The sequence below is a fragment of the Chiloscyllium plagiosum genome, unplaced genomic scaffold, assembly GCF_037043375.1.
Source record: "Chiloscyllium plagiosum isolate Xiang-an unplaced genomic scaffold, Cpla_swu_hap1 HiC_scaffold_7, whole genome shotgun sequence".
NCBI lineage: Eukaryota > Metazoa > Chordata > Chondrichthyes > Orectolobiformes > Hemiscylliidae > Chiloscyllium > Chiloscyllium plagiosum.
Window position 1 is genome coordinate 23,693,427 of NW_028270145.1, and position 21,531 is coordinate 23,714,957.

Consider the following 21,531-nt stretch of genomic DNA (forward strand, 5'->3'; position numbering starts at 1 on the left):
GGTGTGAGGAAGGTTTAAGGAAGGAGTGAGGAAGGTGTGGGGAAGGTTTGAGGAAGGTGTGAGGAAGGTTTTGAGGAAGGTATGACGAAGGTGTGAGGAAGGTGTGGGGAAGGTTTGAGGAAGGTTTGAGGAAGGTGTGAGGAAGGTTTGAGGAAGATGTGAGGAAAGTTTGAGGAAGGTGTGACGTAGGTGTGAGGAAGGTTTGAGGAAGGTGTGAGCAAGGTTTGAGGAAAGTGTGAGGAAGGTGTGATTAAAGTTTGAGGATGGTGTGAGGAAGGTGTGAGGAAGGTTTGAGGAATGTGTGAGGAAGGTGTGAGGAAGGTGTGAGGAAGGTGTGAGGAAGGTTTTAGGAAGGTGTGAGGAAGGTGTGAGGAAGGTTTGAGGAAGGTTTGAGGAAGGTGTGAGGAAGGTTTGGGGAATGTTTGAGGAAGGTTTAAGGAAGGTGTGAGGAAGGATTGAGGAAGGTGTGAGGAAGCTTGACAGGAAGATTTTGAGGAAGGTGTGAGGAAGGTTTGAGGAAGGTGTGAGGAATGTTTGAGGAAGGTGTGAGAAAGGTTTGAGGAAGGCGTGAGGAAGGTTTGAGGAAGGTGTGAGGAAGGTTTGAGGAAAGTGTGAAGAAGGTGTGAGGAAGATTTGAGGAAGGTGTGAGGAAGGTTTGCGGAAGGTGTGAGGAAGGTGTGAGGAAGTTTGAGGAAGGTGTGAGGAAGGTTTGAGGAAGGTGTGAGGAAGGTTTAAGGAAGGTATGAGGAAGGTGTGAGGAAGGTTTGAGGAAGGTGTGAGAAAGGTTTGAGGAAGGTGTGAGGAAGGTTTGAGGAAGGTGTGAGGAAGGTTTGAGGAAGGTTTGAGGAAGGTGTTAGGAAGGTTTGAGGAATGTGTGAGGAAGGTGTGAGGAAGATGTGAGGAAGGTTTAAGGAAGGGGTGAGGAAGGGTTGAGGAAGGTGTGAGGAAGGTTTGAGGAAGGTGTGAGGAAGGTGTGAGGAAGGTTTAAGGAAGGTGTAAGGAAGGTTTAAGGAAGGTATGAGGAAGATGTGAGGAAGGCTTGAGGAAGGTGTGAGGAAGGTTTGAGGAAGGTGTGAGGAAGTCATAAGGAAGGTTTGATGAAGGTGTGAGGAAGGTTTAAGGAAGGTGTGAGGAAGGTTTGAGGAAGGTGTGAGAAAGGTTTGAGGAAGGTGTGAGGAAGGTTTGAGGAAGGTTTGAGGAAGTTGTGAGGAAGGTTTGAGGAAAGTGTGAGGAAGGTATAAGGAAAGTATGAGGAAGGTGTGAGGAAGGTATAAGGAAGGTGTGCAGAAGGTGTGAGGAAGGTTTGAGGAAGGTGTGAAGAAGGTTTGAGGAAGGTGTGAAGAAGGTGTGAGGAAGGTGTGTGGAAAGTTTGAGGAAGGTGTGAGGAAAGTGTGAGGAAGGTTTGAGGAAGGAGTGAGGAAGGTGTGAGGAAGGTTTGAGGAAGGAGTGAGGAAGGTTTGAGGAAGGCGTGAGGAAGGTTTGAGGAAGGTTTGAGGAAGGTGTGAGGAAAGTGTGAGGAAGGTTTGAGGAAGGAGTGAGGAAGGTGTGAGGAAGGTTTGAGGAAGGAGTGAGGAAGGTTTGAGGAAGGTGTGAGGAAGGTTTGAGGAAGGTGTGAGGAAGGTTTGAGGAAGGTGTGAGAAAGGTTTGAGGAAGGCGTGAGGAAGGTTTGAGGAAGGTGTGAGGAAGGTTTGAGGAAAGTGTGAAGAAGGTGTGAGGAAGGTTTGAGGAAGGTGTGAGGAAGGTTTGCGGAAGGTGTGAGGAAGGTGTGAGGAAGGTTTGTGGAAGGTGTGAGGAAGGTTTGAGGAAGGAGTGAGGAAGGTTTGAGGAAGGTTTGAGGAAGGTGTGAGGAATGTTTGAGGAAGGTGTGAGGAAGGTTTGAGGAAGGAGTGAGGAAGGAGTGAGGAAGGATTGAGGAAGGATTGAGGAAGGTTTGAGGAAGGTTTGAGCAAGGTGTGAGGAAGGTGTGAGGAAGGATTGAGGAAGGTGTGAGGAAGGTTTGAGGAAAGTGTGAAGAAGGTGTGAGGAAGATTTGAGGAAGGTGTGAGGAAGGTTTGCGGAAGGTGTGAGGAAGGTGTGAGGAAGGTTTGAGGAAGGTGTGAGGAAGGTTTGAGGAAGGTGTGAGGAAAGTTTAAGGAAGGTATGAGGAAGGTGTGAGGAAGGTTTGAGGAAGGTGTGAGAAAGGTTTGAGGAAGGTGTGAGGAAGGTTTGAGGAAGGTGTGAGGAAGGTTTGAGGAAGGTTTGAGGAAGGTGTTAGGAAGGTTTGAGGAATGTGTGAGGAAGGTGTGAGGAAGATGTGAGGAAGGTTTAAGGAAGGGGTGAGGAAGGGTTGAGGAAGGTGTGAGGAAGGTTTGAGGAAGGTGTGAGGAAGGTGTGAGGAAGGTTTAAGGAAGGTGTAAGGAAGGTTTAAGGAAGGTATGAGGAAGATGTGAGGAAGGCTTGAGGAAGGTGTGAGGAAGGTTTGAGGAAGGTGTGAGGAAGTCATAAGGAAGGTTTGATGAAGATGTGAGGAAGGTTTAAGGAAGGTGTGAGGAAGATTTGAGGAAGGTGTGAGAAAGGTTTGAGGAAGGTGTGAGGAAGGTTTGAGGAAGGTTTGAGGAAGTTGTGAGGAAGGTTTGAGGAAAGTGTGAGGAAGGTATAAGGAAAGTATGAGGAAGGTGTGAGGAAGGTATAAGGAAGGTGTGCAGAAGGTGTGAGGAAGGTTTGAGGAAGGTGTGAAGAAGGTTTGAGGAAGGTGTGAAGAAGGTGTGAGGAAGGTGTGAGGAAAGTTTGAGGAAGGTGTGAGGAAAGTGTGAGGAAGGTTTGAGGAAGGTGTGAGGAAGGTTTGAGGAAGGAGTGAGGAAGGTTTGAGGAAGGTGTGAGGAAGGTTTGAGGAAGGTTTGAGGAAGGTGTGAGGAAAGTGTGAGGAAGGTTTGAGGAAGGAGTGAGGAAGGTGTGAGGAAGGTTTGAGGAAGGAGTGAGGAAGGTTTGAGGAAGGTTTGAGGAAGGTGTGAGGAATGTTTGAGGAAGGTGTGAGGAGGGTTTGAGGAAGGAGTGAGGAAGGATTGAGGAAGGAGTGAGGAAGGATTGAGGAAGGTTTGAGGAAGGTTTGAGCAAGGTGTGAGGAAGGTGTGAGGAAGGATTGAGGAAGGTGTGAGGAAGGTTTGAGGAAGGTGTGAGGAAGGTTTGAGAAAGGTGTGAGGAAGGTGTGAGGAAGGTTTGAGGAAGGTGTGAGGAAGGTTTGAGGAAGGTGTGAGGAAGGTTTGAGGAAGGTGTGAGAAAGGTTTGAGGAAGGCGTGAGGAAGGTTTGAGGAAGGTGTGAGGAAGGTTTGAGGAAAGTGTGAAGAAGGTGTGAGGAAGGTTTGAGGAAGGTGTGAGGAAGGTTTGCGGAAGGTGTGAGGAAGGTGTGAGGAAGGTTTGTGGAAGGTGTGAGGAAGGTTTGAGGAAGGTGTGAGGAAGGTATAAGGAAAGTATGAGGAAGGTGTGAGGAAGGTTTGAGGAAGGTGTGAGAAAGGTTTGAGGAAGGAGTGAGGAAGGTTTCAGGAAGGTGTGAGGAAGGTTTGAGGAAGGTATGTGGAAGGTGTGAGGAAGGTGTGGGGAAAGTTTGAGGAAGGTGTGAGGAAGGTGTGAGGAAGATTTGAGGACGGTGTGAGGAAGGTTTAAGGAAGGAGTGAGGAAGGTGTGGGGAAGGGTTGAGGAAGGAGTGAGGAAGGTTTGAGGAAGGTGTGAGGAAGGTTTGAGGAAGGTATGAGGAAGGTGTGAGGAAGGTGTGGGGAAGGTTTGAGGAAGGTTTGAGGAAGGTTTGAGGAAGGTGTGAGGAAGGTTTGAGGAAGGTGTGAGGAAAGTTTGAGGAAGGTTTGAGGAAGGTGTGACATAGGTGTGAGGAAGGTTTGAGGAAGGTTTTAGGAAGGTGTGAGGAAGGTTTGAGGAAAGTGTGAGGAAGGTGTGATTAAAGTTTGAGGATGGTGTGAGGAAGGTGTGCGGAAGGTGTGAGGAAGGTTTCAGGAAGGTGTGAGGAAAGTGTGAGGACGGTTTGAGGAAGGAGTGAGGAAGGTGTGAGGAAGGTTTGAGGATGGAGTGAGGAAGGTTTGAGGAAGGTTTGAGGAAGGTGTGAGGAATGTTTGAGGAAGGTGTGAGGAAGGTTTGAGGAAGGAGTGAGGAAGGATTGAGGAAGGTTTGAGGAAGGTGTGAGGAAGGTTTGAGCAAGGTGTGAGGAATGTTTGAGGAAGGTGTGAGGAAGGTTTGAGGAAGGTGTGAGGAAGGTTTGAGAAAGGTGTGAGGAAGGTGTGAGGAAGTTTTGAGGAAGGTGTGAGGAAGGTTTGAGGAAGGTGTGAGGAAGGTTTGAGGAAGGTGTGACGAAGGTTTGAGCAAGGTGTGAGGAAGGTGTGAGGAAGGTTTGAGGAAGGTGTGAGGAAGTTGTGAGGAAGGTGTGAGGAAGGTGTGAGGAAGGTTTGAGGAAGGTGTGAGGAAGGTATGAGGAAGGTGTGAGGAAGGTGTGGGGAAGGTTTGAGGAAGGAGTGAGGAAGGTTTCAGGAAGGTGTGAGGAAGGTTTGAGGAAGGTATGTGGAAGGTGTGAGGAAGGTGTGGGGAAAGTTTGAGGAAGGTGTGAGGAAGGTTTGAGGACGGTGTGAGGAAGGTTTAAGGAAGGAGTGAGGAAGGTATGGGGAAGGTTTGAGGAAGGAGTGAGGAAGGTTTGAGGAAGGTGTGAGGAAGGTTTTGAGGAAGGTATGAGGAAGGTGTGAGGAAGGTGTGGGGAAGGTTTGAGGAAGGTTTGAGGAAGGTGTGAGGAAGGTTTGAGGAAGATGTGAGGAAAGTTTCAGGAAGGTTTGAGGAAGGTGTGACGTAGGTGTGAGGAAGGTTTGAGGAAGGTGTGAGGAAGGTTTGAGGAAAGTGTGAGGAAGGTGTGAGGAAGGTTTGAGGAATGTGTGAGGAAGGTGTGAGGAAGGTGTGAGGAAGGTTTGAGGAAGGTTTTAGGAAGGTGTGAGGAAGGTGTGAGGAAGGTTTGAGGAAGGTTTGAGGAAGGTGTGAGGAAGGTTTGGGGAATGTTTGAGGAAGGTTTAAGGAAGGTGTGAGGAAGGATTGAGGAAGGTGTGAGGAAGCTTGTCAGGAAGATTTGGAGGAAGGTGTGAGGAAGGTTTGAGGAAGGTGTGAGGAAGGTTTGTGGAAGGTGTGAGGAAGGTGTGAGGAAGGTTTGCGGATGGTGTGAGGAAGGTGTGAGGAAGGTTTGAGGAAGGTGTGAGGAAGGTGTGAGGAAGGTTTGAGGAAGGTGTGAGGAAGGTTTGAGGAAGGTGTGAGAAAGGTTTGAGGAAGGTGTGAGGAAGTTTTGAGGAAGGTGTGAGGAAGGTATGAGGAAAGTGTGAAGAAGGTGTGAGGAAGGTTTGTGGAAGGTGTGAGGAAGGTTTGAGGAAGGTGTGAGGAAGGTTTGAGGAAGGTGTGAGGAAGGTTTGAGGAAGGTGTGAGGAAAGTTTAAGGATGGTATGAGGAAGGTGTGAGGAAGGTTTGAGGAAGGTGTGAGAAAGGTTTGAGGAAGGTGTGAGGAAGGTTTGAGGAAGGTTTGAGGAAGGTGTGAGGAAGGTTTGAGGAAGGTGTGAGGAAGGTTTGAGGAAGGTTTGAGGAAGGTGTGAGGAAGGTTTAAGGAAGGTGTGACGAAGGTTTGAGGAAGGTGTGAGGAAGGTTTAAGGAAGGTGTAAGGAAGGTTTAAGGAAGGTATGAGGAAGATGTGAGGAAGGCTTGAGGAAGGTGTGAGGAAGGTTTGAGGAAGGTGTGAGGAAGGTGTGAGGAAGTTTTGAGGAAGGTGTGAGGAAGGTGTAAGGAAGGTGTGAGGAAGGTTTGAGGAAGGTGTGAGAACGGTTTGAGGAAGTTGTGAGGAAGGTTTGAGGAATGTTTGAGGAAGGTTTGAGGAAGTTGTGAGGAAGGTTTGAGGAAGGTGTGAGGAAGGTATAAGGAAAGTGTGAGGAAGGTTTGAGGAAGGAGTGAGGAAGGTTTCAGGAAGGTGTGAGGAAGGTTTGTGGAAGGTATGTGGAAGGTGTGAGGAAGGTGTGGGGAAAGTTTGAGGAAGGTGTGAGGAAGGTGTGAGGAAGGTTTGAGGACGGTGTGAGGAAGGTTTAAGGAAGGAGTGAGGAAGGTGTGGGGAAGGGTTGAGGAAGGAGTGAGGAAGGTTTGAGGAAGGTGTGAGGAAGGTTTGAGGAAGGTATGAGGAAGGTGTGAGGAAGGTGTGGGGAAGGTTTGAGGAAGGTTTGAGGAAGGTTTGAGGAAGGTGTGAGGAAGGTTTGAGGAAGGTGTGAGGAAAGTTTGAGGAAGGTGTGACGTAGGTGTGAGGAAGGTTTGAGGAAGGTTTTAGGAAGGTGTGAGGAAGGTTTGAGGAAAGTGTGAGGAAGGTGTGATTAAAGTTTGAGGATGGTGTGAGGAAGGTGTGAGGAAAGTGTGAGGAAGGAGTGAGGAAGGTGTGCGGAAGGTGTGAGGAAGGTTTGAGGAAGGTGTGAGGAAAGTGTGAGGAAGGTTTGAGGAAGGAGTGAGGAAGGTGTGAGGAAGGTTTGAGGAAGGAGTGAGGAAGGTTTGAGGAAGGTGTAAGGAAGGTTTAAGGAAGGTATGAGGAAGGTGTTAGGAAGGTTTGAGGAATGTGTGAGGAAGGTGTGAGGAAGGTGTGAGGAAGGTTTAAGGAAGGTGTGAGGAAGGGTTGAGGAAGGTGTGAGGAAGGTTTGAGGAAGGTGTGAGGAAGGTTTAACGAAGGTGTAAGGAAGGTTTAAGGAAGGTATGAGGAAGATGTGAGGAAGGCTTGAGGAAGGTGTGAGGAAGGTTTGAGGAAGGTGTGAGGAAGTCATAAGGAAGGTTTGAGGAAGGTGTGAGGAAGGTTTAAGGAAGGTGTGAGGAAGGTTTGAGGAAGGTGTGAGAAAGGTTTGAGGAAGGTGTGAGGAAGGTTTGAGGAAGTTGTGAGGAAGGTTTGAGGAAGGTGTGAGGAAGGTATAAGGAAAGTATGAGGAAGGTGTGAGGAAGGTATAAGGAAGGTGTGCGGAAGGTGTGAGGAAGGTTTGAGGAAGGTGTGAAGAAGGTGTGAGGAAGGTGTGAGGAAGGTTTGAGGAAGGTGTGAGGAAAGTGTGAGGAAGGTTTGAGGAAGGAGTGAGGAAGGTGTGAGGAAGGTTTGAGGAAGGAGTGAGGAAGGTTTGAGGAAGGTGTGAGGAAGGTTTGAGGAAGGTGTGAGGAAAGTGTGAGGAAGGTTTGAGGAAGGAGTGAGGAAGGTGTGAGGAAGGTTTGAGGAAGGAGTGAGGAAGGTTTGAGGAAGGTTTGAGGAAGGTGTGAGGAATGTTTGAGGAAGGTGTGAGGAAGGTTTGAGGAAGGAGTGAGGAAGGATTGAGGAAGGTTTGAGGAAGGTTTGAGCAGGGTGTGAGGAAGGTGTGAGGAAGGATTGAGGAAATTGTGAGGAAGGTTTGAGAAAGGTGTGAGGAAGGTGTGAGGAAGGTTTGAGGAAGGTGTGAGGAAGGTTTGAGGAAGGAGTGAGGAAGGTGTGAGGAAGGTTTGAGGAAGGAGTGAGGAAGGTTTGAGGAAGGTTTGAGGAAGGTGTGAGGAATGTTTGAGGAAGGTGTGAGGAAGGTTTGAGGAAGGAGTGAGGAAGGATTGAGGAAGGTTTCAGGAAGGTTTGAGCAAGGTGTGAGGAAGGTGTGAGGAAGGATTGAGGAAGGTGTGAGGAAGGTTTGAGAAAGGTGTGAGGAAGGTGTGAGGAAGGTTTGAGGAAGGTGTGAGGAAGGTTTGAGGAAGGTGTGAGGAAGGTTTGAGGAAGGTGTGAGGAAGGTTTGAGGAAGGTGTGAGGAAGGTTTGAGGAAAGTGTGAAGAAGGTGTGAGGAAGGTTTGAGGAAGGTGTGAGGAAGTTGTGAGGAAGGTGTGAGGAAGGTGTGAGGAAGGTTTGAGGAAGGTGTGAGGAAGGTATGAGGAAGGTGTGAGGAAGGTGTGGGGAAGGTTTGAGGAAGGAGTGAGGAAGGTTTCAGGAAGGTGTGAGGAAGGTTTGAGGAAGGTATGTGGAAGGTGTGAGGAAGGTGTGGGGAAAGTTTGAGGAAGGTGTGAGGAAGGTTTGAGGACGGTGTGAGGAAGGTTTAAGGAAGGAGTGAGGAAGGTATGGGGAAGGTTTGAGGAAGGAGTGAGGAAGGTTTGAGGAAGGTGTGAGGAAGGTTTTGAGGAAGGTATGAGGAAGGTGTGAGGAAGGTGTGGGGAAGGTTTGAGGAAGGTTTGAGGAAGGTGTGAGGAAGGTTTGAGGAAGATGTGAGGAAAGTTTCAGGAAGGTTTGAGGAAGGTGTGACGTAGGTGTGAGGAAGGTTTGAGGAAGGTGTGAGGAAGGTTTGAGGAAAGTGTGAGGAAGGTGTGAGGAAGGTTTGAGGAATGTGTGAGGAAGGTGTGAGGAAGGTGTGAGGAAGGTTTGAGGAAGGTTTTAGGAAGGTGTGAGGAAGGTGTGAGGAAGGTTTGAGGAAGGTTTGAGGAAGGTGTGAGGAAGGTTTGGGGAATGTTTGAGGAAGGTTTAAGGAAGGTGTGAGGAAGGATTGAGGAAGGTGTGAGGAAGCTTGTCAGGAAGATTTGGAGGAAGGTGTGAGGAAGGTTTGAGGAAGGTGTGAGGAAGGTTTGTGGAAGGTGTGAGGAAGGTGTGAGGAAGGTTTGCGGATGGTGTGAGGAAGGTGTGAGGAAGGTTTGAGGAAGGTGTGAGGAAGGTGTGAGGAAGGTTTGAGGAAGGTGTGAGGAAGGTTTGAGGAAGGTGTGAGAAAGGTTTGAGGAAGGTGTGAGGAAGTTTTGAGGAAGGTGTGAGGAAGGTATGAGGAAAGTGTGAAGAAGGTGTGAGGAAGGTTTGTGGAAGGTGTGAGGAAGGTTTGAGGAAGGTGTGAGGAAGGTTTGAGGAAGGTGTGAGGAAGGTTTGAGGAAGGTGTGAGGAAAGTTTAAGGATGGTATGAGGAAGGTGTGAGGAAGGTTTGAGGAAGGTGTGAGAAAGGTTTGAGGAAGGTGTGAGGAAGGTTTGAGGAAGGTTTGAGGAAGGTGTGAGGAAGGTTTGAGGAAGGTGTGAGGAAGGTTTGAGGAAGGTTTGAGGAAGGTGTGAGGAAGGTTTAAGGAAGGTGTGACGAAGGTTTGAGGAAGGTGTGAGGAAGGTTTAAGGAAGGTGTAAGGAAGGTTTAAGGAAGGTATGAGGAAGATGTGAGGAAGGCTTGAGGAAGGTGTGAGGAAGGTTTGAGGAAGGTGTGAGGAAGGTGTGAGGAAGTTTTGAGGAAGGTGTGAGGAAGGTGTAAGGAAGGTGTGAGGAAGGTTTGAGGAAGGTGTGAGAACGGTTTGAGGAAGTTGTGAGGAAGGTTTGAGGAATGTTTGAGGAAGGTTTGAGGAAGTTGTGAGGAAGGTTTGAGGAAGGTGTGAGGAAGGTATAAGGAAAGTGTGAGGAAGGTTTGAGGAAGGAGTGAGGAAGGTTTCAGGAAGGTGTGAGGAAGGTTTGTGGAAGGTATGTGGAAGGTGTGAGGAAGGTGTGGGGAAAGTTTGAGGAAGGTGTGAGGAAGGTGTGAGGAAGGTTTGAGGACGGTGTGAGGAAGGTTTAAGGAAGGAGTGAGGAAGGTGTGGGGAAGGGTTGAGGAAGGAGTGAGGAAGGTTTGAGGAAGGTGTGAGGAAGGTTTGAGGAAGGTATGAGGAAGGTGTGAGGAAGGTGTGGGGAAGGTTTGAGGAAGGTTTGAGGAAGGTTTGAGGAAGGTGTGAGGAAGGTTTGAGGAAGGTGTGAGGAAAGTTTGAGGAAGGTGTGACGTAGGTGTGAGGAAGGTTTGAGGAAGGTTTTAGGAAGGTGTGAGGAAGGTTTGAGGAAAGTGTGAGGAAGGTGTGATTAAAGTTTGAGGATGGTGTGAGGAAGGTGTGAGGAAAGTGTGAGGAAGGAGTGAGGAAGGTGTGCGGAAGGTGTGAGGAAGGTTTGAGGAAGGTGTGAGGAAAGTGTGAGGAAGGTTTGAGGAAGGAGTGAGGAAGGTGTGAGGAAGGTTTGAGGAAGGAGTGAGGAAGGTTTGAGGAAGGTGTAAGGAAGGTTTAAGGAAGGTATGAGGAAGGTGTTAGGAAGGTTTGAGGAATGTGTGAGGAAGGTGTGAGGAAGGTGTGAGGAAGGTTTAAGGAAGGTGTGAGGAAGGGTTGAGGAAGGTGTGAGGAAGGTTTGAGGAAGGTGTGAGGAAGGTTTAACGAAGGTGTAAGGAAGGTTTAAGGAAGGTATGAGGAAGATGTGAGGAAGGCTTGAGGAAGGTGTGAGGAAGGTTTGAGGAAGGTGTGAGGAAGTCATAAGGAAGGTTTGAGGAAGGTGTGAGGAAGGTTTAAGGAAGGTGTGAGGAAGGTTTGAGGAAGGTGTGAGAAAGGTTTGAGGAAGGTGTGAGGAAGGTTTGAGGAAGTTGTGAGGAAGGTTTGAGGAAGGTGTGAGGAAGGTATAAGGAAAGTATGAGGAAGGTGTGAGGAAGGTATAAGGAAGGTGTGCGGAAGGTGTGAGGAAGGTTTGAGGAAGGTGTGAAGAAGGTGTGAGGAAGGTGTGAGGAAGGTTTGAGGAAGGTGTGAGGAAAGTGTGAGGAAGGTTTGAGGAAGGAGTGAGGAAGGTGTGAGGAAGGTTTGAGGAAGGAGTGAGGAAGGTTTGAGGAAGGTGTGAGGAAGGTTTGAGGAAGGTGTGAGGAAAGTGTGAGGAAGGTTTGAGGAAGGAGTGAGGAAGGTGTGAGGAAGGTTTGAGGAAGGAGTGAGGAAGGTTTGAGGAAGGTTTGAGGAAGGTGTGAGGAATGTTTGAGGAAGGTGTGAGGAAGGTTTGAGGAAGGAGTGAGGAAGGATTGAGGAAGGTTTGAGGAAGGTTTGAGCAGGGTGTGAGGAAGGTGTGAGGAAGGATTGAGGAAATTGTGAGGAAGGTTTGAGAAAGGTGTGAGGAAGGTGTGAGGAAGGTTTGAGGAAGGTGTGAGGAAGGTTTGAGGAAGGAGTGAGGAAGGTGTGAGGAAGGTTTGAGGAAGGAGTGAGGAAGGTTTGAGGAAGGTTTGAGGAAGGTGTGAGGAATGTTTGAGGAAGGTGTGAGGAAGGTTTGAGGAAGGAGTGAGGAAGGATTGAGGAAGGTTTCAGGAAGGTTTGAGCAAGGTGTGAGGAAGGTGTGAGGAAGGATTGAGGAAGGTGTGAGGAAGGTTTGAGAAAGGTGTGAGGAAGGTGTGAGGAAGGTTTGAGGAAGGTGTGAGGAAGGTTTGAGGAAGGTGTGAGGAAGGTTTGAGGAAGGTGTGAGGAAGGTTTGAGGAAGGTGTGAGGAAGGTTTGAGGAAAGTGTGAAGAAGGTGTGAGGAAGGTTTGAGGAAGGTGTGAGGAAGGTTTGCGGAAGGTGTGAGGAAGGTGTGAGGAAGGTTTGTGGAAGGTGTGAGGAAGGTTTGAGGAAGGTGTGAGGAAGGTTTGAGGAAGGTGTGAGGAAAGTTTAAGGAAGGTATGAGGAAGATGTGAGGAAGGCTTGAGGAAGGTGTGAGGAAGTTTTGAGGAAGGTGTGAGGAAGGTGTGAGGTAGTTTTGAGGAAGGTGTGAGGAAGGTTTGAGGAAGGAGTGAGGAAGGATTGAGGAAGGTTTGAGGAAGGTTTGAGGAAGGTGTGAGGAAGGTGTGAGGAAGGATTGAGGAAGGTGTGAGGAAGGTTTGAGAAAGGTGTGAGGAAGGTTTGAGGAAGGTTTGAGGAAGGTTTGAGGAAGGTGTGAGGAAGGTTTGAGGAAGGTGTGAGAAAGGTTTGAGGAAGGCGTGAGGAAGGTTTGAGGAAGGTGTGAGGAAGGTTTGAGGAAAGTGTGAAGAAGGTGTGAGGAAGGTTTGAGGAAGGTGTGAGGAAGGTTTGCGGAAGGTGTGAGGAAGGTGTGAGGAAGGTTTGTGGAAGGTGTGAGGAAGGTTTGAGGAAGGTGTGAGGAAAGTTTAAGGAAGGTATGAGGAAGGTGTGAGGAAGGTTTGAGGAAGGTGTGAGAAAGGTTTGAGGAAGGTGTGAGGAAGGTTTGAGGAAGGTGTGAGGAAGGTTTGAGGAAGGTTTGAGGAAGGTGTGAGGAAGGTGTGAGGAAGGTGTGAGGAAGGTTTAAGGAAGGTGTGAGGAAGGTTTGAGAAAGGTGTGAGGAAGGTTTGAGGAAGGTGTGAGAAAGGTTTGAGGAAGGTGTGAGGAAGGTTTGAGGAAGGTGTGAGGAAGGTTTGAGGAAGGTGTGAGGAAGGTTTGAGGAATGTGTGAGGAAGGTGTGGAGAAGGTTTAAGGAAGGTGTGAGGAAGGTTTGAGGAAGGTGTGAGGAAGGTTTAAGGAAGGTGTAAGGAAGGTTTAAGGAAGGTATGAGGAAGATGTGAGGAAGGCTTGAGGAAGGTGTGAGGAAGGTTTGAGGAAGGTGTGAGGAAGGTGTGAGGAAGGTTTGAGGAAGGTGTGAGGAAGGTGTAAGGAAGGTGTGAGGAAGGTTTGAGGAAGGTGTGAGAAAGGTTTGAGGAAGTTGTGAGGAAGGTTTGAGGAAGGTTTGAGGAAGTTGTGAGGAAGGTTTGAGGAAGGTTTGAGGAAGGTGTGAGGAAGGTATAAGGAAAGTATGAGGAAGGTGTGAGGAAGGTATAAGGAAGGTGTGAGGAAGGTTTGAGGAAGGAGTGAGGAAGGTTTCAGGAAGGTGTGAGGAAGGTTTGTGGAAGGTATGTGGAAGGTGTGAGGAAGGTGTGGGGAAAGTTTGAGGAAGGTGTGAGGAAGGTGTGAGGAAGGTTTGAGGACGGTGTGAGGAAGGTTTAAGGAAGGAGTGAGGAAGGTGTGGGGAAGGGTTGAGGAAGGAGTGAGGAAGGTTTGAGGAAGGTGTGAGGAAGTTTTGAGGAAGGTATGAGGAAGGTGTGAGGAAGGTGTGGGGAAGGTTTGAGGAAGGTTTGAGGAAGGTGTGATGAAGGTTTGAGGAAGGTGTGAGGAAAGTTTGAGGAAGGTTTGAGGAAGGTGTGACGTAGGTGTGAGGAAGGTTTGAGGAAGGTTTTAGGAAGGTGTGAGGAAGGTTTGAGGAAAGTGTGAGGAAGGTGTGATTAAAGTTTGAGGATGGTGTGAGGAAGGTGTGAGGAAAGTGTGAGGAAGGTTTGAGGAAGGAGTGAGGAAGGTGTGCGGAAGGTGTGAGGAAGGCTTGAGGAAGGTGTGAGGAAAGTGTGAGGAAGGTTTGAGGAAGGAGTGAGGAAGGTGTGAGGAAGGTTTGAGGATGGAGTGAGGAAGGTTTGAGGAAGGTTTGAGGAAGGTGTGAGGAATGTTTGAGGAAGGTGTGAGGAAGGTTTGAGGAAGGAGTGAGGAAGGATTGAGGAAGGTTTGAGGAAGGTGTGAGGAAGGTTTGAGCTAGGTGTGAGGAAGGTTTGAGGAAGGTGTGAGGAAGGTTTGAGGAAGGTGTGAGGAAGGTTTGAGAAAGGTGTGAGGAAGGTGTGAGGAAGGTTTGAGGAAGGTGTGAGGAAGGTTTGAGGAAGGTGTGAGGAAGGTTTGAGGAAGGTGTGAAGAAGGTGTGAGCAAGGTGTGAGGAAGGTGTGAGGAAGGTTTGAGGAAGGTGTGAGGAAGGTGTGAGGAAGGTGTGAGGAAGGTTTGAGGAAGGTGTGAGGAAGGTTTGAGGAAGGTGTGAGGAAGGTATGAGGAAGGTGTGAGGAAGGTGTGGGGAAGGTTTGAGGAAGGAGTGAGGAAGGTTTCAGGAAGGTGTGAGGAAGGTTTGAGGAAGGTATGTGGAAGGTGTGAGGAAGGTGTGGGGAAAGTTTGAGTAAGGTGTGAGGAAGGTTTGAGGACGGTGTGAGGAAGGTTTAAGGAAGGAGTGAGGAAGGTGTGGGGAAGGTTTGAGGAAGGAGTGAGGAAGGTTTGAGGAAGGTGTGAAGAAGGTTTGAGCAAGGTGTGAGGAAGGTGTGAGGAAGGTTTGAGGAAGGTGTGAGGAAGGTGTGAGGATGGTGTGAGGAAGGTTTGAGGAAGGTGTGAGGAAGGTTTGAGGAAGGTGTGAGGAAGGTATGAGGAAGGTGTGAGGAAGGTGTGGGGAAGGTTTGAGGAAGGAGTGAGGAAGGTTTCAGGAAGGTGTGAGGAAGGTTTGAGGAAGGTATGTGGAAGGTGTGAGGAAGGTGTGGGGAAAGTTTGAGGAAGGTGTGAGGAAGGTTTGAGGAAGGTGTGAGGAAGGTGTGAGGAAGGTTTAAGGAAGGTGTGAGGAAGGTTTGAGGAAGGTGTGAGGAAGGTTTGAGGAAGGTGTGAGAAAGGTTTGAGGAAGGTGTGAGGAAGGTTTGAGGAAGGTGTGAGGAAGGTTTGAGGAAGGTGTGAGGAAGGTTTGAGGAATGTGTGAGGAAGGTGTGGAGAAGGTTTAAGGAAGGTGTGAGGAAGGTTTGAGGAAGGTGTGAGGAAGGTTTAAGGAAGGTGTAAGGAAGGTTTAAGGAAGGTATGAGGAAGATGTGAGGAAGGCTTGAGGAAGGTGTGAGGAAGGTTTGAGGAAGGTGTGAGGAAGGTGTGAGGAAGGTTTGAGGAAGGTGTGAGGAAGGTGTAAGGAAGGTGTGAGGAAGGTTTGAGGAAGGTGTGAGAAATGTTTGAGGAAGTTGTGAGGAAGGTTTGAGGAAGGTTTGAGGAAGTTGTGAGGAAGGTTTGAGGAAGGTTTGAGGAAGGTGTGAGGAAGGTATAAGGAAAGTATGAGGAAGGTGTGAGGAAGGTATAAGGAAGGTGTGAGGAAGGTTTGAGGAAGGTGTGAGGAAGGTGTGAGGAAGGTGTGAGGAAGGTTTGAGGAAGGTGTGAGGAAGGTTTGAGGAAGGTATGAGGAAGGTGTGAGGAAGGTGTGGGGAAGGTTTGAGGAAGGAGTGAGGAAGGTTTGAGGAAGGTGTGAGGAAGGTTTTGAGGAAGGTATGAGGAAGGTGTGAGGAAGGTGTGGGGAAGGTTTGAGGAAGGTTTGAGGAAGGTGTGAGGAAGGTTTGAGGAAGATGTGAGGAAAGTTTCAGGAAGGTTTGAGGAAGGTGTGACGTAGGTGTGAGGAAGGTTTGAGGAAGGTGTGAGGAAGGTTTGAGAAAAGTGTGAGGAAGGTTTGAGGAAGGTGTGAGGAAGGTGTGGGGAAAGTTTGAGGAAGGTGTGAGGAAGGTTTGAGGACGGTGTGAGGAAGGTTTAAGGAAGGAGTGAGGAAGGTATGGGGAAGGTTTGAGGAAGGAGTGAGGAAGGTTTGAGGAAGGTGTGAGGAAGGTTTTGAGGAAGGTATGAGGAAGGTGTGAGGAAGGTGTGGGGAAGGTTTGAGGAAGGTTTGAGGAAGGTGTGAGGAAGGTTTGAGGAAGATGTGAGGAAAGTTTCAGGAAGGTTTGAGGAAGGTGTGACGTAGGTGTGAGGAAGGTTTGAGGAAGGTGTGAGGAAGGTTTGAGGAAAGTGTGAGGAAGGTGTGAGGAAGGTTTGAGGAATGTGTGAGGAAGGTGTGAGGAAGGTGTGAGGAAGGTTTGAGGAAGGTTTTAGGAAGGTGTGAGGAAGGTGTGAGGAAGGTTTGAGGAAGGTTTGAGGAAGGTGTGAGGAAGGTTTGGGGAATGTTTGAGGAAGGTTTAAGGAAGGTGTGAGGAAGGATTGAGGAAGGTGTGAGGAAGCTTGTCAGGAAGATTTGGAGGAAGGTGTGAGGAAGGTTTGAGGAAGGTGTGAGGAAGGTTTGTGGAAGGTGTGAGGAAGGTGTGAGGAAGGTTTGCGGATGGTGTGAGTAAGGTGTGAGGAAGGTTTGAGGAAGGTGTGAGGAAGGTGTGAGGAAGGTTTGAGGAAGGTGTAAGGAAGGTTTGAGGAAGGTGTGAGAAAGGTTTGAGGAAGGTGTGAGGAAGTTTTGAGGAAGGTGTGAGGAAGGTATGAGGAAAGTGTGAAGAAGGTGTGAGGAAGGTTTGTGGAAGGTGTGAGGAAGGTTTGAGGAAGGTGTGAGGAAGGTTTGAGGAAGGTGTGAGGAAGGTTTGAGGAAGGTGTGAGGAAAGTTTAAGGAAGGTATGAGGAAGGTGTGAGGAAGGTTTGAGGAAGGTGTGAGAAAGGTTTGAGGAAGGTGTGAGGAAGGTTTGAGGAAGGTTTGAGGAAGGTGTGAGGAAGGTTTGAGGAAGGTGTGAGGAAGGTTTGAGGAATGTGTGAGGAAGGTGTGAGGAAGGTTTAAGGAAGGTGTGAGGAAGGTTTGAGGAAGGTGTGAGGAAGGTTTAAGGAAGGTGTAAGGAAGGTTTAAGGAAGGTATGAGGAAGATGTGAGGAAGGCTTGAGGAAGGTGTGAGGAAGGTTTGAGGAAGGTGTGAGGAAGGTGTGAGGAAGTTTTGAGGAAGGTGTGAGGAAGGTGTAAGGAAGGTGTGAGGAAGGTTTGAGGAAGGTGTGAGAACGGTTTGAGGAAGTTGTGAGGAAGGTTTGAGGAATGTTTGAGGAAGGTTTGAGGAAGTTGTGAGGAAGGTTTGAGGAAGGTGTGAGGAAGGTATAAGGAAAGTGTGAGGAAGGTTTGAGGAAGGAGTGAGGAAGGTTTCAGGAAGGTGTGAGGAAGGTTTGTGGAAGGTATGTGGAAGGTGTGAGGAAGGTGTGGGGAAAGTTTGAGGAAGGTGTGAGGAAGGTGTGAGGAAGGTTTGAGGACGGTGTGAGGAAGGTTTAAGGAAGGAGTGAGGAAGGTGTGGGGAAGGGTTGAGGAAGGAGTGAGGAAGGTTTGAGGAAGTGTGAGGAAGGTTTGAGGAAGGTATGAGGAAGGTGTGAGGAAGGTGTGGGGAAGGTTTGAGGAAGGTTTGAGGAAGGTTTGAGGAAGGTGTGAGGAAGGTTTGAGGAAGGTGTGAGGAAAGTTTGAGGAAGGTGTGACGTAGGTGTGAGGAAGGTTTGAGGAAGGTTTTAGGAAGGTGTGAGGAAGGTTTGAGGAAAGTGTGAGGAAGGTGTGATTAAAGTTTGAGGATGGTGTGAGGAAGGTGTGAGGAAAGTGTGAGGAAGGAGTGAGGAAGGTGTGCGGAAGGTGTGAGGAAGGTTTGAGGAAGGTGTGAGGAAAGTGTGAGGAAGGTTTGAGGAAGGAGTGAGGAAGGTGTGAGGAAGGTTTGAGGAAGGAGTGAGGAAGGTTTGAGGAAGGTGTAAGGAATGTTTAAGGAAGGTATGAGGAAGGTGTTAGGAAGGTTTGAGGAATTTGTGAGGAAGGTGTGAGGAAGGTGTGAGGAAGGTTTAAGGAAGGTGTGAGGAAGGGTTGAGGAAGGTGTGAGGAAGGTTTGAGGAAGGTGTGAGGAAGGTTTAAGGAAGGTGTAAGGAAGGTTTAAGGAAGGTATGAGGAAGATGTGAGGAAGGCTTGAGGAAGGTGTGAGGAAGGTTTGAGGAAGGTGTGAGGAAGTCATAAGGAAGGTTTGAGGAAGGTGTGAGGAAGGTTTAAGGAAGGTGTGAGGAAGGTTTGAGGAAGGTGTGAGAAAGGTTTGAGGAAGGTGTGAGGAAGGTTTGAGGAAGTTGTGAGGAAGGTTTGAGGAAGGTGTGAGGAAGGTATAAGGAAAGTATGAGGAAGGTGTGAGGAAGGTATAAGGAAGGTGTGCGGAAGGTGTGAGGAAGGTTTGAGGAAGGTGTGAAGAAGGTGTGAGGAAGGTGTGAGGAAGGTTTGAGGAAGGTGTGAGGAAAGTGTGAGGAAGGTTTGAGGAAGGAGTGAGGAAGGTGTGAGGAAGGTTTGAGGAAGGAGTGAGGAAGGTTTGAGGAAGGTGTGAGGAAGGTGTGAGGAAGGTTTGAGGAAGGTGTGAGGAAAGTGTGAGGAAGGTTTGAGGAAGGAGTGAGGAAGGTGTGAGGAAGGTTTGAGGAAGGAGTGAGGAAGGTTTGAGGAAGGTTTGAGGAAGGTGTGAGGAATGTTTGAGGAAGGTGTGAGGAAGGTTTGAGGAAGGAGTGAGGAAGGATTGAGGAAGGTTTGAGGAAGGTTTGAGCAGGGTGTGAGGAAGGTGTGAGGAAGGATTGAGGAAGGTGTGAGGAAGGTTTGAGAAAGGTGTGAGGAAGGTGTGAGGAAGGTTTGAGGAAGGTGTGAGGAAGGTTTGAGGAAGGAGTGAGGAAGGTGTGAGGAAGGTTTGAGGAAGGAGTGAGGAAGGTTTGAGGAAGGTGTGAGGAATGTTTGAGGAAGGTGTGAGGAAGGTTTGAGGAAGGAGTGAGGAAGGATTGAGGAAGGTTTGAGGAAGGTTTGAGGAAGGTTTGAGCAAGGTGTGAGGAAGGTGTGAGGAAGGATTGAGGAAGGTGTGAGGAAGGTTTGAGAAAGGTGTGAGGAAGGTGTGAGGAAGGTTTGAGGAAGGTGTGAGGAAGGTTTGAGGAAGGTGTGAGGAAGGTTTGAGGAAGGTGTGAGGAAGGTTTGAGGAAGGTGTGAGGAAGGTTTGAGGAAAGTGTGAAGAAGGTGTGAGGAAGGTTTGAGGAAGGTGTGAGGAAGGTTTGCGGAAGGTGTGAGGAAGGTGTGAGGAAGGTTTGTGGAAGGTGTGAGGAAGGTTTGAGGAAGGTGTGAGGAAAGTTTAAGGAAGGTATGAGGAAGATGTGAGGAAGGCTTGAGGAAGGTGTGAGGAAGTTTTGAGGAAGGTGTGAGGAAGGTGTGAGGTAGTTTTGAGGAAGGTGTGAGGAAGGTTTGAGGAAGGAGTGAGGAAGGATTGAGGAAGGTTTGAGGAAGGTTTGAGCAAGGTGTGAGGAAGGTGTGAGGAAGGATTGAGGAAGGTGTGAGGAAGGTTTGAGAAAGGTGTGAGGAAGGTGTGAGGAAGGTTTGAGGAAGGTGTGAGGAAGGTTTGAGGAAGGTGTGAGGAAGGTTTGAGGAAGGTGTGAGAAAGGTTTGAGGAAGGCGTGAGGAAGGTTTGAGGAAGGTGTGAGGAAGGTTTGAGGAAAGTGTGAAGAAGGTGTGAGGAAGGTTTGAGGAAGGTGTGAGGAAGGTTTGCGGAAGGTGTGAGGAAGGTGTGAGGAAGGTTTGTGGAAGGTGTGAGGAAGGTTTGAGGAAGGTGTGAGGAAAGTTTAAGGAAGGTATGAGGAAGGTGTGAGGAAGGTTTGAGGAAGGTGTGAGAAAGGTTTGAGGAAGGTGTGAGGAAGGTTTGAGGAAGGTGTGAGGAAGGTTTGAGGAAGGTTTGAGGAAGGTGTGAGGAATGTGTGAGGAAGGTGTGAGGAAGGTGTGAGGAAGGTTTAAGGAAGGTGTGAGGAAGGTTTGAGGAAGGTGTGAGGAAGGTTTGAGGAAGGTGTGAGAAAGGTTTGAGGAAGGTGTGAGGAAGGTTTGAGGAAGGTGTGAGGAAGGTTTGAGGAAGGTGTGAGGAAGGTTTGAGGAATGTGTGAGGAAGGTGTGGAGAAGGTTTAAGGAAGGTGTGAGGAAGGTTTGAGGAAGGTGTGAGGAAGGTTTAAGGAAGGTGTAAGGAAGGTTTAAGGAAGGTATGAGGAAGATGTGAGGAAGGCTTGAGGAAGGTGTGAGGAAGGTTTGAGGAAGGTGTGAGGAAGGTGTGAGGAAGGTTTGAGGAAGGTGTGAGGAAGGTGTAAGGAAGGTGTGAGGAAGGTTTGAGGAAGGTGTGAGAAAGGTTTGAGGAAGTTGTGAGGAAGGTTTGAGGAAGGTTTGAGGAAGTTGTGAGGAAGGTTTGAGGAAGGTTTGAGGAAGGTGTGAGGAAGGTATAAGGAAAGTATGAGGAAGGTGTGAGGAAGGTATAAGGAAGGTGTGAGGAAGGTTTGAGGAAGGAGTGAGGAAGGTTTCAGGAAGGTGTGAGGAAGGTTTGTGGAAGGTATGTGGAAGGTGTGAGGAAGGTGTGGGGCAAGTTTGAGGAAGGTGTGAGGAAGGTGTGAGGAAGGTTTGAGGACGGTGTGAGGAAGGTTTAAGGAAGGAGTGAGGAAGGTGTGGGGAAGGGTTGAGGAAGGAGTGAGGAAGGTTTGAGGAAGGTGTGAGGAAGGTTTGAGGAAGGTATGAGGAAGGTGTGAGGAAGGTGTGGGGAAGGTTTGAGGAAGGTTTGAGGAAGGTGTGATGAAGGTTTGAGGAAGGTGTGAGGAAAGTTTGAGGAAGGTTTGAGGAAGGTGTGACGTAGGTGTGAGGAAGGTTTGAGGAAGGTTTTAGGAAGGTGTGAGGAAGGTGTGAGGAAAGTGTGAGGAAGGTTTGAGGAAGGAGTGAGGAAGGTGTGCGGAAGGTGTGAGGAAGGCTTGAGGAAGGTGTGAGGAAAGTGTGAGGAAGGTTTGAGGAAGGAGTGAGGAAGGTGTGAGGAAGGTTTGAGGATGGAGTGAGGAAGGTTTGAGGAAGGTTTGAGGAAGGTGTGAGGAATGTTTGAGGAAGGTGTGAGGAAGGTTTGAGGAAGGAGTGAGGAAGGTGTGAGGAAGGTTTGAGGAAGGTGTGAGGAAGGTTTGAGGAAGGTGTGAGGAAGGTTTGAGGAAGGTGTGAGGAAGGTGTGAGGAAGGTGTGAGGAAGGTTTGAGGAAGGTGTGAGGAAGGTTTGAGGAAGGTGTGAGGAAGGTATGAGGAAGGTGTGAGGAAGGTGTGGGGAAGGTTTGAGGAAGGAGTGAGGAAGGTTTCAGGAAGGTGTGAGGAAGGTTTGAGGAAGGTATGTGGAAGGTGTGAGGAAGGTGTGGTGAAGGTTTGAGGAAAGTGTGAAGAAGGTGTGAGGAAGGTTTGAGGAAGGTGTGAGGAAGGTTTGCGGAAGGTGTGAGGAAGGTGTGAGGAAGGTTTGTGGAAGGTGTGAGGAAGGTTTGAGGAAGGTGTGAGGAAAGTTTAAGGAAGGTATGAGGAAGGTGTGAGGAAGGTTTGAGGAAGGTGTGAGAAAGGTTTGAGGAAGGTGTGAGGAAGGTTTGAGGAAGGTGTGAGGAAGGTTTGAGGAAGGTTTGAGGAAGGTGTGAGGAATGTGTGAGGAAGGTGTGAGGAAGGTGTGAGGAAGGTTTAAGGAAGGTGTGAGGAAGGTTTGAGGAAGGTGTGAGGAAGGTTTGAGGAAGGTGTGAGAAAGGTTTGAGGAAGGTGTGAGGAAGGTTTGAGGAAGGTGTGAGGAAGGTTTGAGGAAGGTGTGAGGAAGGTTTGAGGAATGTGTGAGGAAGGTGTGGAGAAGGTTTAAGGAAGGTGTGAGGAAGGTTTGAGGAAGGTGTGAGGAAGGTTTAAGGAAGGTGTAAGGAAGGTTTAAGGAAGGTATGAGGAAGATGTGAGGAAGGCTTGAGGAATGTGTGAGGAAGGTTTGAGGAAGGTGTGAGGAAGGTGTGAGGAAGGTTTGAGGAAGGTGTGAGGAAGGTGTAAGGAAGGTGTGAGGAAGGTTTGAGGAAGGTGTGAGAAAGGTTTGAGGAAGTTGTGAGGAAGGTTTGAGGAAGGTTTGAGGAAGTTGTGAGGAAGGTTTGAGGAAGGTTTGAGGAAGGTGTGAGGAAGGTATAAGGAAAGTATGAGGAAGGTGTGAGGAAGGTATAAGGAAGGTGTGAGGAAGGTTTGAGGAAGGAGTGAGGAAGGTTTCAGGAAGGTGTGAGGAAGGTTTGTGGAAGGTATGTGGAAGGTGTGAGGAAGGTGTGGGGAAAGTTTGAGGAAGGTGTGAGGAAGGTGTGAGGAAGGTTTGAGGACGGTGTGAGGAAGGTTTAAGGAAGGAGTGAGGAAGGTGTGGGGAAGGGTTGAGGAAGGATTGAGGAAGGTGTGAGGAAGGTTTGAGAAAGGTGTGAGGAAGGTGTGAGGAAGGTTTGAGGAAGGTGTGAGGAAGGTTTGAGGAAGGTGTGAGGAAGGTTTGAGGAAGGTG